The sequence below is a fragment of the Microtus pennsylvanicus genome, chromosome 3 (genome assembly GCF_037038515.1).
Source record: "Microtus pennsylvanicus isolate mMicPen1 chromosome 3, mMicPen1.hap1, whole genome shotgun sequence".
Classification (NCBI taxonomy): domain Eukaryota; kingdom Metazoa; phylum Chordata; class Mammalia; order Rodentia; family Cricetidae; genus Microtus; species Microtus pennsylvanicus.
This window is the reverse complement of record NC_134581.1, coordinates 74,962,885-74,978,480: the sequence shown is the minus strand read 5'-3', so window position 1 is coordinate 74,978,480 and position 15,596 is coordinate 74,962,885. Positions and strand designations below refer to the sequence as shown.

The following is a 15,596-nucleotide window of genomic DNA, read 5'->3' as shown; positions in this document are numbered from 1 at the left end:
AGTTCTTGATTTTTATGGTCTTTCTCTTGCCTATGTCTCATCCATATCTAATTTGACTTTATTAAATTTTTCAAGTTGAACGCTTAGTTTTCATAGAAGCTTGTCTATTTTTTCTTTGTAATTTTCAACAGTTTACGTGATATTTAATTAAATCACATCATTATAATGCCAAGAGCAATTAGTGTGAATTAGGTGTGACAACAATAAAACCTGCGGGTGGGTGTGTGACTCAGTGATCGCATGTGTGTCTGTCATGTGTGAGGCCATGGGTTCCACCCCAGCACAGGAGAAAGAATAACCGTCAAGCCTGTAGGCATCGATGTCAATAGAAGTGCCTAGGTATACAAGGTTGTAGCTGATGTTGGGGATAGTGCATATTGTGGCCTCAGTTGTTGTACAGAGAAAGGGAAGCATCATTTAGTTTGTCATGCAGTCATCTGAGATAGTTTTTTCTTTAGTGAACACCTTTATTACCCAGATTGTAATAAATATAAAATGATTGTGTCTTCCATGAAATAATTATTGGACTTAAGAAGTCAACACAGCATGCACAATAATGGGTTTCATTTAGCATTTTCATATACCCATATGCTTTTATTTGAATCAGTTTAAAATTATAAATAAACTAAAGCTGCTAGGAGTTTGAGGACAAAGTGTTTTATAGATTCTCACTTTCCTTTATACTTTGGGGTGGTATTTTTGTCCACTTATGTTAGGATGTGTGTGAATTGAACGGAATTTGATAGTGGGCCATGGTGTTAAAAAACTGGAAAGGAAACAGCCCGAAGACTCTAGATGAAAAGGTTTACATCCGTTCACTGTCAGTGCAGTGTTCCATGGAACAAGTTGACATTTTCATGTAGTGACTTGTTTTCTGTTTCTGGCAGGCAGTATTCCTTGGATGCCATGGGAAACAGAATTGTTTTTATTGTGGAAGGCAAGAGCAGAGCTTGTGTTTCTTTGGATGGCTTGGGCACCTGCAGGATTTCTTACTTCTGTCTCTGCTTCCTGCCTCCCTCCTGTTGTCCCTTCCTTCTGTCAAAATGTTCCAATGTTACATAAGCAATATTCTGACAATACATGAGGCTTTCAGTAGCTCCTTTTTTAAAAAACCTGTGAAATAATGTTTTTAGTGATTGTGTTCTTGGCTTCCTTTCTACTTCTGACTCAACAGCTGCAGTTATCTTAGCCTGATGGGTAGTTGTATGTGGCCGTGATCTTTGTGTCCCCGTCAGCTGCAGAATTAGGGCTTTTACATATTGTACCTAAATAGCTTCTGTGAATGTAGTAATTCTGGGAGGCAATTAAATGTTGAGATGGTATTTTTGGATCTCTTTAAAGAACGTTACAATGCTGAGGAAGAAAATCACTTGTTGGAAGCTGTTGCTCATGAGCCTCTGACATGTAGACAAGGAGCCAGAGATCCGAGCCCACTGCCCCCGTGAGTTCATTGTCTTCCTTCTGAGTCAGCAGCTACAGCCAGGGCCCGGCTCTATTTGGGCCATCAGTGGAAAGTGGATGGCTACACTGAGTCACAGTCTCGACCATGTGTCAATGGTTGTTAACGTTTGAGGTCACAAATTCATTTTTGGAGACCACTGCAGTCTTTTTTTCTAAAAAGATTTTTTTTGGTGTGTGGTGGTGCCAAGGGCTTTGATATGTGTGAAGGTCACAGGACACCTTTCAGGAGTTGGTTCTCTTTTCACCATGAGGGTCTCAGGGATCAAACTCGGGTCCTTAAGATTAGCTGCAATCATCTTTACCAAGTGAGTTATCTTGCCAGCTCTAGATTTTAAAAACCACATTTCAGTTGTGTTTAATAGTCCTCTGTATGGTTATGCCACATTTTGTTTATCTTTCTATGGATTGCATGTTGTGATGTTTTTACTTTTTTTTTCGAGACAGGGTTTCTCTGTGTAACAACCCTGACTGTCCTGGAACTTGCTTTGTAGGCCATGCTGGCCTCAAACTCACAGAGCTCTACTGCCTATGCTTCCCAAGTGCTAGGATTAAAGGCGTGTGCCACCACTGCCTGGTGATGTTTTTACTTTTTAACCTGATATAAATAATGTTATTGTGAAAGTTCATGTACAGGTTTTTGTTTTTGTTTTTTTTTTTGGTGGAGTTGCATGCCTCATAATAAATTGCTTGATCGTATGGTGGTGACTTTGCGAAGAACTGCCAAGTGCTTCGGAGTTGCTGACCCCTTTACATTCCCACCAGCAGTTGCTGAGAGTCCTGGTTCTCCCTGTGTAAATGTAGTCTGTCGCCTTGGTTCCAGTCCTCTGCTGGGTATGAGGTGGCGTCTCATTGCTGTGGATGTGCGTGCTTCATGACTAATGGCATGGAGCATCTGTTCACGTTCGAAGGAAGGTTTTGTGTGTCTGCTTTGGAGAAATGTCAGTTTACATCCCTTTCCCATTTATAAATTGGGTTGTCATCCTTGTCGAGTTACACAAGTTCTTCTTTTTAAAAAAAAAATTTATTTTTTGTTGTCGCTTTGAAAAGAGTCTTGGCATGTAGCCCAGGGCTGGTTGCAAACCCATGATGCTCCTGCCTTAGTCTCTCCATTGCTGGGGTTACAGGCATGTACTATGCATGCTGTATTTGGCTTATGAATTCTTTGTATGTTCTAGATACATATTCTGTATCAAATTTTTCTTTTTGGTTTTTTAAGACAGTGTTTCTCTGTGACTTTGGAGCCTGTCCTGGAACTAGCTCTTGGAGACCAGGCTGGCCTCAAACTCGCAGAGATCGGCCTGCCTTTGCCTCCTGAGTGCTGGGATTAAAGGTGTGTGCCACCACCGCCCGGCCTCTGTTTTTCAAGACGAGTTTCTGTGAGTAATCCTAGCTGTCCTGGAATTCTTTCTTTTCTTTTTCTTTTCTTTTCTTTTTTTTTTGAGACAGTCTCAGTCACTACACTCCATCTTTTCCTTCTTGATTCAAAAGCATCCTTGGTCAGGGCTGACGCTTGGAGTAGAGCTCTCCTGGCACATGTTACCCCCAGATTCAATCCCCAGTTCTGTCCAGGTACAAAGACGGAGCATGTTGTTACAGTCCTCATCCTCACTGAGTCTGTGCTCTTTCCTTGTTTTGATAATGTTAAGTTTAAAAGGACACTTGGTGGGCTGTTTTAAACATTCTTAAATATAGTATACCACCGGGTGAGAAGTACCATAATTTTCCTTAGTAATACTTTTTGTTGCTGTTACTTAGGAGATGCTACTTAACGCTCTCATTAAACATTAATCTATTCTGAGTCAGCCTATACAATAGAAATGATTTTGGGGGATGTTACTTGCTGAAGAAGTTTTCTTAAAAATTATGTGTGTGTGTGTGTGTGTGTGTGTGTGTGTGTGTGCTTGCACTTAAAATTTTAAAACTTGTGTATTTTGTTTTATGGGTATGGATATTTTACGTGGATATATGTTTCTGCCCATGTGTGTGCCTAGTGCCAATGTAAGCCAGAAGAGAGTGTCATAGCCTAGACCCGGAGATACATACAGTTGTGAGCTGGTATGTAGGTGCTGGGAATGGAACTCAGGTCCTCTTGAAGAACAGCCACGTGTTCCTACTGTTATGCCATTTCACTAGCCGCTTGTGCTGTAATTTAGGAAAAGTGGCGCCCGAGAGAAAGACGCCATGTGACAGAGCTCATGTGGAGAGGTTGTTTTTTTTAGATCTATTTATTTATTTATTTATTTATTTATTTATTTATTTATTTATTATGTATACAGTATTCTGTCTGCTTGGATGCCTACAGTCAGGAAGAGGGCACCAGATCTCATTACAGATGGTTGTGAGCTACCATGTGGTTTCTGGGAATTGAACTCAGGACCTCTGGAAGAGCAGCCAGTGCTCTTAACCTCTGAGCCATCTCTCCAGCCCCCTGTTTTTTTTTTATTAAATTTATTTATTTATTTATTCAAAGTGATTTTATTGCTTGTGTATACAAGGGAATTTATGCCACTAAAGCAGAGGCTGTGGATGACTCATATTTCCAGTTGGGTGGGAGGACCCGCTTGGTCTTATAGTAATGAGCCAGCCGGTGAATTCTGCTATCAGAATCAGGCGGAATTTAGCATCCTTATCCTTTCTGTTCCTCTCAAGATGCTTTCGGACAGCGACTGCCTTCTTAATCAAATGGTAGAGATTCTCAGGGAGATCAGGGGCAAGGCCTTTGGATTTAAGGATTCTCAAGATTTTATTACCAGTCACAAAACGGACCTGGGCCACACCGTGCGAGTCCCTCAGGATCACACCTATCTGGGAGGGAGTGAGGCCTTTCTTGGCCAGTTTGTAAATCTGTTCCTTCACGTCGTCAGATGTCAGCTTCAGCCACGTGGGGACGCTGCGGCGGTAGGGCAGCGCCGACTGGGACAGGCCCTTCCCGGGAGCGTGCATGCGACCCATGATGGCGGAGGTCTGGCAGCAAAGAGAGAACGAGGGAGGAAAATCCGCAGGAAGGCAAGATACAAATTTATTTATTTATTAAAGATTTCTGTCTCTTCCCCGCCACCTCCTCCCATTTCCCTCCCCCTCCCCCAGTCAAGTCCCCCTCCCTCCTCAGCCCGAAGAGCAATCAGGGTTCCCTGCCCTGTGGGAAGTCCAAGGAACCCCCACCTCCATCCAGGTCTAGTAAAGTGAGCATCCAAACTGCCTAGGCTCCTACAAAGCCAGTACGTGCAGTAGGATCAGAAACCCATTGCCATTGTTCTTGAGTTCTCAGTAGTCCTCATTGTCTGCTATGTTCAGCTAGTCCGGTTTTATCCCAGACTTTTTCAGACCCAGGCCAGCTGGCCTTGGTGAGTTCCCAATAGAACATCCTGTTAGAATGGCTAAAATAAAAAACACCAATGATAGCCTTTGCTGGAGAGGTTGTGGAGAAAGGGGTACACTCATCCATTGCTGGTGGGAATGCAAACTTGTGCAACCACTTTGGAAAGCAGTGTGGCGGTTTCTCAGGAAATTCGGGATCAACTTACCCCTGGACCCAGCAATACTACTCTTGGGAATATACCCAAGAGAGGCCTTATCATACAACAAAAGTATATGCTCTACTATGTTCATAACAGCATTGTGTGTAATAGCCAGAACCTGGAAACAACTTAGATGCCCTTCAATGGAAGAATGGATGAAGAAAGTATGGAATATGTACATATTAGAGTACTACTCAGCAGTAAAAAACAAGGGCTTCTTGAATTTTGCATGTAAATGGATGGAAATAGAAAACACTATCCTGAGTGAGGTAAGCCAGACCCAAAAAGATGAGCATGGGATGTACTCACTCATATTTGGTTTCTAGCCATAAACATAGGATATTGAGCCTATAATAAGTGACCCTAGAGAAGCTAAATAAGGAGAACCCAAAGAAAAACATATAGGCATCCTCCTGAATATTAACCTTCATCAGGCGATGAAAGGAGACAGAGACAGAGACCCACATTGGAGCACCGGACAGAAATCTCAAGGTCCAAATCAGGAGCAGAAGGAGACGAAGCACAAGCAAGGGGTGCACCCACACAATGAGACAATGGGGATTTTTTTTTTTTTTAATTAGGGAAAGGGAATGAAAAAAGGATGGAGGGGAGAGGGAAGACCAGCCTCTGGGGACAGGAGCAGCAGGAGAGAAAAGAGAGAGAGAGAGAGAGAGAGAGAGAGAGAGAGAGAGAGAGAGAGAGAGAGAGAGAGGAGAGAGGAAAACATGGGAGGTGGGTAAGACAAACATGCACAGAGATGCTCTTAGTGGCCGAAGCTGTGGATATATCCTGTCAGGACCTCAAGGGCAGGCCAGTACAGATACCTGAGTACTAACATCCTGTTCTTAAATTTTTATTTTTCACAGTTTCCCACATCTGTGCATATGTGTGTGTGTGTGTGTGCATGCATGCTGCTTTATTCCTCTGTTGCTGTCCTCTCTTGTCCCCTGACTAAACCCTTTCTTCTTTATCACAAGTTTCTCTCCTGTTCTCATGTCCTTTTTGCTAGTGTTTCTCTGGCCCATTGCATTCAACTGGGGTTGCACATAGGAGCTTGGGTGAGGGGTTATTTACTGGAGCAAGCACAATTTACCAGTGGCTACATCATGGAGGAATGTGACCTCTGGCAACCATTAACTGCCAATAGCTCTTGGGGGAGGGGTAAGCCTCCCCAACCCATGATGGAATCTTGATGGGCTCAACCTTGTGCAGCTCTTGTACAGGTAGCCACTGCTACTGTGAGGTCATGTCAAGAGCCATGTCATTGTCCAAAGGAGAGTGTTTCACACCACTCCTTATTCTTGGTTCTTATATTCTTCTTCCTCTTCTGCAGTGATTCTTGAGCCTTGGAGGGGATGGTATAGATGCCCCATTTATGACTGAGCACTGTGCGGTCACTTCTTCTCCGTACTTTGATCACTTATGAGCCTCTGCCATAACAGTCACTCACTTCAAAGGGAAGATTCTATGACCCAAGGCTGAGAATTGCCCTAACCTGTGGGCATAAACTTAAGTGTTTAGAAGGCAGTGTGACACTGTACCTATGTAGCTGAGGAGTAGCTGTCGGTCTCCCTCCCAGTGCCTATGAACTTCCCAGGCACGGGCTTTTGCTCAGGTCTACCGTACTAGGAGTGAATTTTGTGCAGTGGCCTAAGTCCAGTAGGAAAGTGGCCGATCACCTCCTCAACAGTCATGCCATTATTGTACCAGTGCACGTATCTTGTGTGGCAGCTTGAACTGTAGTTTGTAGGCTTCACAGCTGGTTGAAACAGTTAATGATTTTCCTCCAGCAGCCTTTGGTTTCTGAAGAACTTCCTGTAATATGCTTAGTTCTAGCTTTATTTACTTTCGTTTGTTGTTTGTTTGAGACAGGGTTTCATATAGACCAGGCTGGTCTTGAACTCACCTTCAAGCTATGGATGACCCTGAACTTCTGGTCTTCCTGATTTTCTTGCCTCTTAAGTACTGGGACTACAGGTATATACCACACTCAGTTTTTGTGGTGCTGGGGATTGAATCCATTGTGCGTAGGCAAGTACTCTACCAAGTGAGCTACAGCCCTAGCTTCTGGCTTGTAGCTGACTGTCTTTAAAAACTAACCACAGTGAGAGTAGAGAGGTGGCTGGACAGCTAAGATTCAGTTTCTAGGTTGGTGTAGTGGTACACACCTTTGGTCCCAGCTCTCAGGAGGCAAAGGCAGACAGGTTGCTGTGAGTTCAAGGCCAGCCTGACTTACCTGGTGAATTCTAGGGCAGCCAGGGCTACATAGTGAGACCCTGTCTTGAAAAAGAAAAAAGAGGGGCTGGAGAGATGGCTCAGTGGTTAGGAGCACTAACTTTTCTTTCAGAAGACCCGGTTCAATTCTCAGCACCTACATGGCAGCTAAGAACTATCTATAACTCCAAGATATGACACCTTCACACAGAGATATATGCAGGCAAAACTCCAATGCAAATAAATAAGAATAAATAAATTATTTAAGAAAAGAAAAAAATTCAGTTTCTAGCACCCACATAGGGTGACTCCCAACTAATTGTATCTGGAGCTTCAGGGATCTTACCTTCTTCTCTGGCATCTGGCACCTGTGCTCATGTGCACACACAATTCCACACAAACATAATGTTAAATCATGTATAGAAAGAAATAAAATTAGTCAAACAAAAAACAACCTTTCATTACCTTGAGAACTTTTTTTTTTAATATTTATTTATTTACTTATTATGTATACATTGTTCTGTCTGTGTGTATGCCTGCAGGCCAGAAGAGGGCACCAGACCTCATTACAGATGGTTGTGAGCCACCATGTGGTTGCTGGGAATTGAACTCAGGACCTTTGGAGAGCAGGCAATGCTCTTAACCACTGAGCCATCTTTCCAGCCCTACCTTGAGAACTTATAGAAGAATATTCCTTAATATTTTTTTTCATTTTTAAAAATTATTTATTTTCATTTTATGTGCATTGATGTTTTGCTTGTGTATATGTCTTCATGAGGACATCAGATCCTCTGGAACTAGAGTTAGAAACAGTTGTGAGCTACCTACCCTGTGGGTGCTGGGAGTTGAACCCTAGTTCTCTGGAAGAACAGCCAGTGCTCTAAACTGCTAAGGCATCTCACTAGCTCCCTCATTTTTTTAATGAAGAGGGAGAGAGAGGTCAGGAGGGGGAGGCAGGAAAAGCATTAAGATAATTGTAATGGCACCTCGTTGTCTGCAGGGGAGGTGGATGAAAGTTCATCACTATACAGTGTTACACAAGGATCGGACAGATGGTGAGTGCTGTATTCCCAACAGGAGGATCGCTGCAAGTTCAAGACCAGCCTGGTCTCTGTCTTGAGTTCCATATCAGCAGAGGCTATATAGTGAGACCCTGTATCTTCCCCTCACCTCCCTTCAGAAAGTTCCATGATTCAGTTTAGTGACCTTGATTTTCCACCTCGGTGTGAGATGCAGTATTGGGTGATTAATTGCGGAGATTCCGGTGGAGTTCAGGAAACACTTCTGAAAAAAATATCACATTTTCTTTGGTGTAGTCTCTTCTCTGTAAAACATTAGAAATTCCTAAACTGTGAACTAGAGCATTCTCTTGGACTCTTCTTGTGTTATCTTTCTCATGCCAAGGCCAATTTCAGGGTTCCTTTAGTGAGGTTAGAGGCAAAACTGGTTACTGAGCGTCTGGAGAGCTGATTGAAAGTGTGCTTTTTGTGATAGCATTCTTGATTTCTCTTTGATCGGAATGTTTAGAGTGCTTCCATGCGTTCCATTAATTCTTTTTTTCCTTTCTTTTTTTATTTTATTGATATTTATTGAGCTTTACATTTTTCTCTGCTCCCCTTCCTGCCTCTGCTCTCTCCCCTTCAATCTTCCCCCAAGGTCCCCATGCTCCCAATTTACTCAGGAGATCTTGTGTTTTTCTATTTTCTATTTCCCATGTAGGTTGGATCTATGTAAGTCTCTCTTAGTGTCCTCATTGTTGTCTAGGTTCTCTGGGATTGTGGTTTGTAGGCTGGCTTTCTTTGCTTTATGTTTAAAAACCACTTATGAGTGAGTACATGTGATAATTGTCTTTCTGTGTCTTGGTTACCTCACTCAAAATAATGTTTTCTAGCTCCATCCATTTTCCTGCAAAATTCAAGCTGTCATTTTTTTCTGCTGTGCAGTACTCCATTGTGTAAATGTACCACATTTTTCTTATCCATTCTTCAATTGAGGGGCATTTAGGTTGTTTCCAGATTCTGGCTATGACAAACAAAGCTGCTTTGAACATAGTTGAGCACATGTCCTTGTGGCACGATTGAGCATCCTTTGGATGTATACTCAAAAGTGGTATTACTGGATCTTGAAGAAGGTTGTTTCCTAATTTTCTGAGAAATCACCACACTGACATCCAAAAGGGTTGTACCAGCTTGCACCCCCACCAGCAATGCAGAAGTGTTCCCTTTTCCCCACAACCTCTCCAACATGAGTTGTCATCAGTGTTTTTGATCTTAGCCATTTTTACATGTGTAAGCTCAGAGTTATTTTGATTTGCATTTCTCTGATGACTAAGGATGTTGACCATTTTCTTAAGTGTCTTTCAGCCATTTTAGATTACTCTGTTGAGAGTTCTCTGTTTAGGTCTTTACTCCATTTTTTAACTGGATTATATGATCTTTTGGTGTCCAATTTCTTGAGTTCTTTGTATACTTTGGAGATCAGACCTCTGTCTGATGTGGGGTTGGTGAAGATCTTTTCCCATTCTGTAGGCTGTCATTTTGTCTTATTGACCGTGTTCTTTGCTTTACAGAAGCTTTTCAGTTTCAGGAGGTTCCATTTATTCTTTTCTTTTTTTTTTTTTTGGTTTTTCGAGACAGGGTTTCTCTGTGGCTTTGGAGCCTGTCCTGGAACTAGCTCTGTAGACCAGGCTGGTCTCGAACTCACAGAGATCCGCCTGCCTCTGCCTCCCGAGTGCTGGGATTAAAGGCGTGCGCCACCACCGCCCGGCCGAGGTTCCGTTTATTAATTGTTTCTCTCAGTGTCTATGCTGCGGGGTTCTATTTAGGAAGTGGTTCCCTGTGCCAATGTGTTCAAGTGTACTTCCCACTTTCTCTTCTATGAGGTTCAGTGTGGCTGGCTTTATGTTGAGGTCTTTGATCCGTTTGGATTTGAGTTTTGTGCATGGTGATAGATATGGGTCTATTTTTATTCTTCTACATGTTGATATCCAGTTATGCCAGCACCATTTGTTAAATATGCTTTCTTTTTTCCATTTGATATTTTTTGCTTCTTTATCTATCAAAGATCGGGTATTCGAAGATGTGTGGATTGATAACTGGGTCTTTTATTCGGTTCCATTGGTCCTCCTGTCTGTTCTTATGCCAATACCAGGTTGTTTTCAGTACTGTAGGTCTGTAGTAGAGTTTGAAGTCAGGGATTGTGATGCCTCCAGAAGTTCTTTTATTGCTCAGGATTGTTTTGGCTATCCTGGGTTTTTTGCTTTTTCAAATGAAGTTGAGTACCATTCTTTCAAGATCTTTGAAGAATTTTGCTGGGATTTTGAAGGACATTGCATTGAATCTGCCGTTTCATTAATTCTAAAATAACCTAAAATTTACAAGTGTATTTCTTCACGATTCCTCATTTTCTTTAAAAACAGCAACAAGTTTTGACTAACTTTCAGACTTTTTCTTAATAAGCCTAACCTTGGATTTCAGAATCATTAAAGGAGAAAAATAACTCAAGTAGGTTTGCTTGGGACCCTTGGTCTCCACCCGGGAGTTAATTAAGTGCCGCTGAAAATAACCCTGAAATAGAGAGTTTTATGTGGCAGTCTTCTTTTGCAGCTCTGTGGGGACAGAATGGACCTCCTTTTCTTGTAGTTTTCAGTTTTTCTCAACGCTGGTCGTAACTATGAGACTTTTAGATAGTTCTGTCCCAAGCACACTAGTGAGCAGAGATGTTGGCAGGTGTCAGTTATCTCCTGTTGATTTGTCACCCTTGAGATTTACTGTGCTTGCAAAACACCTGTCTGCACTGGGCTCTGCTGTGTGGCCAGCTTTTGTGCTCGCTCCAGAAAAACAGATACCTGTTGGAACAGTAGAAAAGGAGAAAGAAGAGCCAGCAAATTCTATATGCTTTCATGGAAGAGGCTTTCCAATTAGAAAGCTTTTGTAGGCTTAACCTTCTTGCCCTAAAGTAACCCAGCGTTTCATTATGTATTCCATTGAGGTTTTAGAACTCAGTGCCAGAAAGGGAGAGGACTAAGGTTGGATGTGAAAGGAATATTCAGAGGATGAAGCCCAGCGTCAACAAAGTGCTGCTTCATAGGCTTGCTCCAAAAATAACCCGCTTACCATAGGGGAGCCAGAGGTGCCCTGGCTGCCCTCCTGAGCGATGTCTCAGGTCCTGGGGGTGTTGCTCCACTGTGATTACCATAGGGGAGCCAGAGGTACCATGACTGCCCTCCTGAGCAGTGTCTCAGGTCCTGGGGGTGTCATTCGACTGTGATTAGAGCTGCTGCAAGCAGTGTTATTTAAAATTTATGTTTAGAGAATGTTGCCTTTGGAAATTAGGAAAAAAAAGATTTATTTAGTCTTATTTTATTTGGATAAGTATTTGTATGTGTGTATCTACCACTTGCATGCCTGATGCCCATTGGAGGCCAGAAGAGGGTGTCTGATCCCCTGGAACTGAAATTACAGATGGTTGTGAGCCATCATGTGGGTGCTAAGAACTGAACCATGGTCCTTTGCAAGAGCCGCTGGTGCTCTTAACCAGTAAGTAAGTTCTCCAACTCCTGCCTTGGGAACTTTTATTTACCCCCATGCAAAAGTTATTCAGCAAAGTTTGGAGGCATGTCCTACCATATTGGAGGAAATTCTCTCTAAATGAGGGACTGCTTTGGATTATATACATCCAACCCTTGAAGTTCAAATTAAAAGTTTGTCTCTGTCTTGTAGTCTTTGTGATTAAGAGGGAGAATTCCCTATTTCACTTAGAGAAGTTAGCATTGGATGCAAACCCCCATGCCTTGAAGGTAGGAAGTGTTATAGTTCAGAGGCCCCTGCTAACTAAGCTCTAAGAGTTATAAATAACATTGAGTGTGGAAATGCATCACACAGACACATAATTAGCAAGTCAGGAAGCTTGACTAGAAGGAATAAATTAACTGCAGTCACTTGATGGAGTGAGATCATGGAAGGGAACATAGTTTGCTTTGGGTGGCTGTAAGTGTGATGTTGAAGCTGGCCCAGGAAATGAGTTGTGGATATGCTGTCATCCTCACTACTGGCTCAGCCCATTTCTCAGGCGTACAGTTGTACGAAGAGATGATTTCCTACACCATTTATGGAAATAAGGGTTCAAAGGTTTAAAGAGTGCAGAAGAGTGGCAGTGGCAGGGAGAAGTGTCCTGCCTGCATTCCTTGAAGCCCTCCAGGTTGCCTTCCAGAGTCAGTGGATGTCCAGCATCAGTGTCTTAAGTGTGTTGATTTTTATCCTTTTTATTTCAAACAAAACAAAAAACACCGGCTGTCCTGGAACTCACTATGTAGATTTTTTTTTTTCCAAGACGGTTTCTTGGTAGCTTTGGAGCCTGTCCTGGAACTAGCTCTTGTAGACCAGGCTGGCCTCAAACTCACAGAGATCCACCTGCCTCTGCCTCCTGAGTGCTGGGATTAAAGGCATGTGCCACCACCGCCCGGCTATTTGAGAAGGTAGGCATTGAACCTGGGTGAGGTGAGCTGGAAAGAGGGAGGGATGCACCTGTCATCCTAGAAATCAGGGTCCTGCCTGCTAAGCGTGAGGAGGCTGGGCATCAGCCTGGGACAGGGACGCATAGGTATGTGGGCTTGGAAGAACTTCAAGGCTCTGCTGCTGCCTGGGAGTACAGAGCGTGTTAAGCCAAAACTTGGAGGCTCTTGAGAAATCTGGGAATTTCAGCCCTCCCTAGAAGACTCTAGGCCAAATAGCATTCAAGATTTGTCCAGGGAATGCATTTGGCCTAAGGCCACAAACGAGGAATTCAGCTCACAGTGAAAACTCAATTTTCTTAGAAGCCCCAAGGTTAGGGAGGAGATGATAACGTGCTAATAATAAGGCTTGGTTGTCCTGTTAGTTAGGGCCTCAAAACAGAGCCTTTTCCCTCTAGAGACCTCTTAGATTCTACAAGAGTAGATAACTCACCTTTCAACTGGGGTCTAGAGATGAAGATATAAGCTGATTCTTGCTCTCATTATACAGTTAATACTATTTGGAAGTCTGGTCATCAGCGATACTACCATCTGCCAAGTCCCAGTCCGTTCTCTGCACTAGTCCCTCAACATACAGAGTGAGAGTCTGGTTTCTGTGGAGGGAAGCAGGAGTTGAGTTGTACCTTGTTCAGATCTTTATGTGTTTTAAGTAGGAGAGCTGAGAGACATAAGTGTGTCTGTGGGACTTTAAGCTCTTGCTTGCTCTCTTACTGATGATATTAGGTAGTGGATGCCAGAGCTGAGCACTGGGATTCCAGTTTCAGCTGGACCTAACCAGAATCTCACTACTGTTCTCTATAAAGGCATACTGTGTAGCCAGACAGCTTGCCTTCTGTGGACAATTTGAACTGAAAGACAAAAAGAAACTCCAAGGAGGTGCTGAATATGTATATATTATAGGGTAGGGCTGGTGAGATGGCCTAGTGGTAAATGGACACACCACCGAGCCCCACAATCTGAGTTCAAGAAAGGAGAGAACCAGCTGTTGCCTGCAACTTGCCCTCTAACTTCCACTTGTGCTGCGACATGAACATGCCTGCGCACATGCAAACATACGTGTATGTTGCTCTCTTTTTTCTCTCTCTACATAACACACACACACACACACACACACACACACACACACACACACACACACACGTTTTTTCAAGACAGGGTTTTTCTGTAACAGTCCTGACTGTCCTGGAAATCACTTTGAAGACCAGGCTGGCCTCAAACAAACTTAGAGATCCACCTGCCTGTCCCTCCTCAGTGGTGGGACTAAAGGCATGGATTATCACTGCCCAGATAAAAAGGTCAAATATTTTTAAAAGGTTTGGCTTTAATAGAAGTTTAGTTCTGTCCTCAAGTCCTTCTGCATAGAGGTTATACAGCTCTCCTGAAGTGGTGGTAGTGTGAGCCCTGAGTTTTCGGTTTAGGAGGTGTTAGCACACATGGAAATGTATACTCATAACCATGAATTCTCCTCCATTCTGAAGCTTCAGGAAGGGTCTTTTTGACTTAGTATATTTTGACAGCATATTTAAGTTCAAAATGTCAGATGCCTCTCGACTTTTCTACTCCAATCTCAGCATTGCCCTGCAGTCTTGAATACTTTTGGGCAACATCTTTGATGCACTTTCAAGGACCATTATAGGGAGTGTTAATATGGGAGGTTGATGTTTTGATGAAATAGTCACTTGGAAACTGATTCAGCATTAGTCATGGACTTTTCTGCTAGGTTACATTCTCCTGTCTCTTGTCTTAATTGTTGCAATTGTGTCTAAGCCATTTAATCACACAACCACCAAAGAGATGACTGACCTTAGCAATAACCCATCCCATCCCCACTGGCAGGTAGTAAACGCAGTCATCTGTATTAGCTCTGATTCTCTGGAGGAATGGTGCCCAGTAACATTGCAAAGACGAATGACCATGTCAGGAAAATGCTGTTTACACTTTTAATTAGTGTGGCAATATAGGGAGGGCCTGTCAGCATTTGCTGCTCTTTTAGAGGACCTGAGTTCCTTTCCCAGATTGTGGCTTACAACCATCTGTAACTCCAGTTCCCGGGGATCTGATACCGTACTCTTTTGGCCTCCATGCGCATCAGGCACACACAGGGTGCACAGACCATGTGTGAAGTCAAGACGCCCATAGACATAAAATAAAAAAAAAATCTTGATAAAAGTGGCAAAGTATTAATGGAATCAAATTGGGGGAAAATTGGAAAAAAGAAGTGGCAAAGTAAAATTAGTGACAGTAGAACCTAAGGGATTTCTGGACATATTCATTTAATTCTCATTGTTGTGAGATTTTTTTGGTTGTTGTTGTTTTTGCTTTTGTTTGAGATAGGGTTTCTCTATGTAGCTTTGGAGCCTGTCCTAGAACTTGCTCTTATAGACCACGCTGGCCTCAAACTCACAGAAATCTGCCTGCCTCTGCCTCCCCATTGCTGAGATTAAACATGTGCGCCACCACCACCCAGCTTGTTGTTTTTGAGACAGGGTTTCACTGTGTAGCCCAGGCTGACCAGAGCTTGAGGTCTTCTTGCCTAGGCCTCCGAAGTTCTGGGTTACAAGTATATGTCATGCTTCTGGCTTTCTGCCACACATCTCTGAGTGTCATTGTATTCCAGACACTTCCCCGACATCAGGGTCAAGGAAAGAGGCACAGAGTCTGCTCTCTAGAGCTTCAAGTCCATCCAGTGAGTGCCTCCTGTCTTAACTGTACCGTCAGCTCCAAGTCTGTTCTTTATGTGCTGTAGCCCCTCCCACTTCCCTTCCCTCTCTTACTCTTTTTCATAATTATTTTCTATAATAATTATTTTATTCACGTGCATTTGTGTGTCTGTGTGTGTCTGTCTGCACATGTGTGTAGAAAGGTGTCCTTTGTCGTTGGGAGATGGTTTT

The 15,596-nt window shown here is 43.0% G+C and overlaps 1 protein-coding gene and 1 pseudogene across 4 annotated transcripts in view; one reads left to right on the top strand and one right to left on the bottom strand.

The window, feature by feature from the left end:
* Sik3 (SIK family kinase 3) overlaps positions 1–15,596 on the top strand; it is a 220,860-nt gene that overhangs the window by 13,295 nt on the left and 191,969 nt on the right. The gene's annotated exons all lie outside the window — the stretch shown is intronic.
* LOC142847075 (small ribosomal subunit protein uS15-like) lies at positions 3,893–4,463 on the bottom strand (annotated as a pseudogene).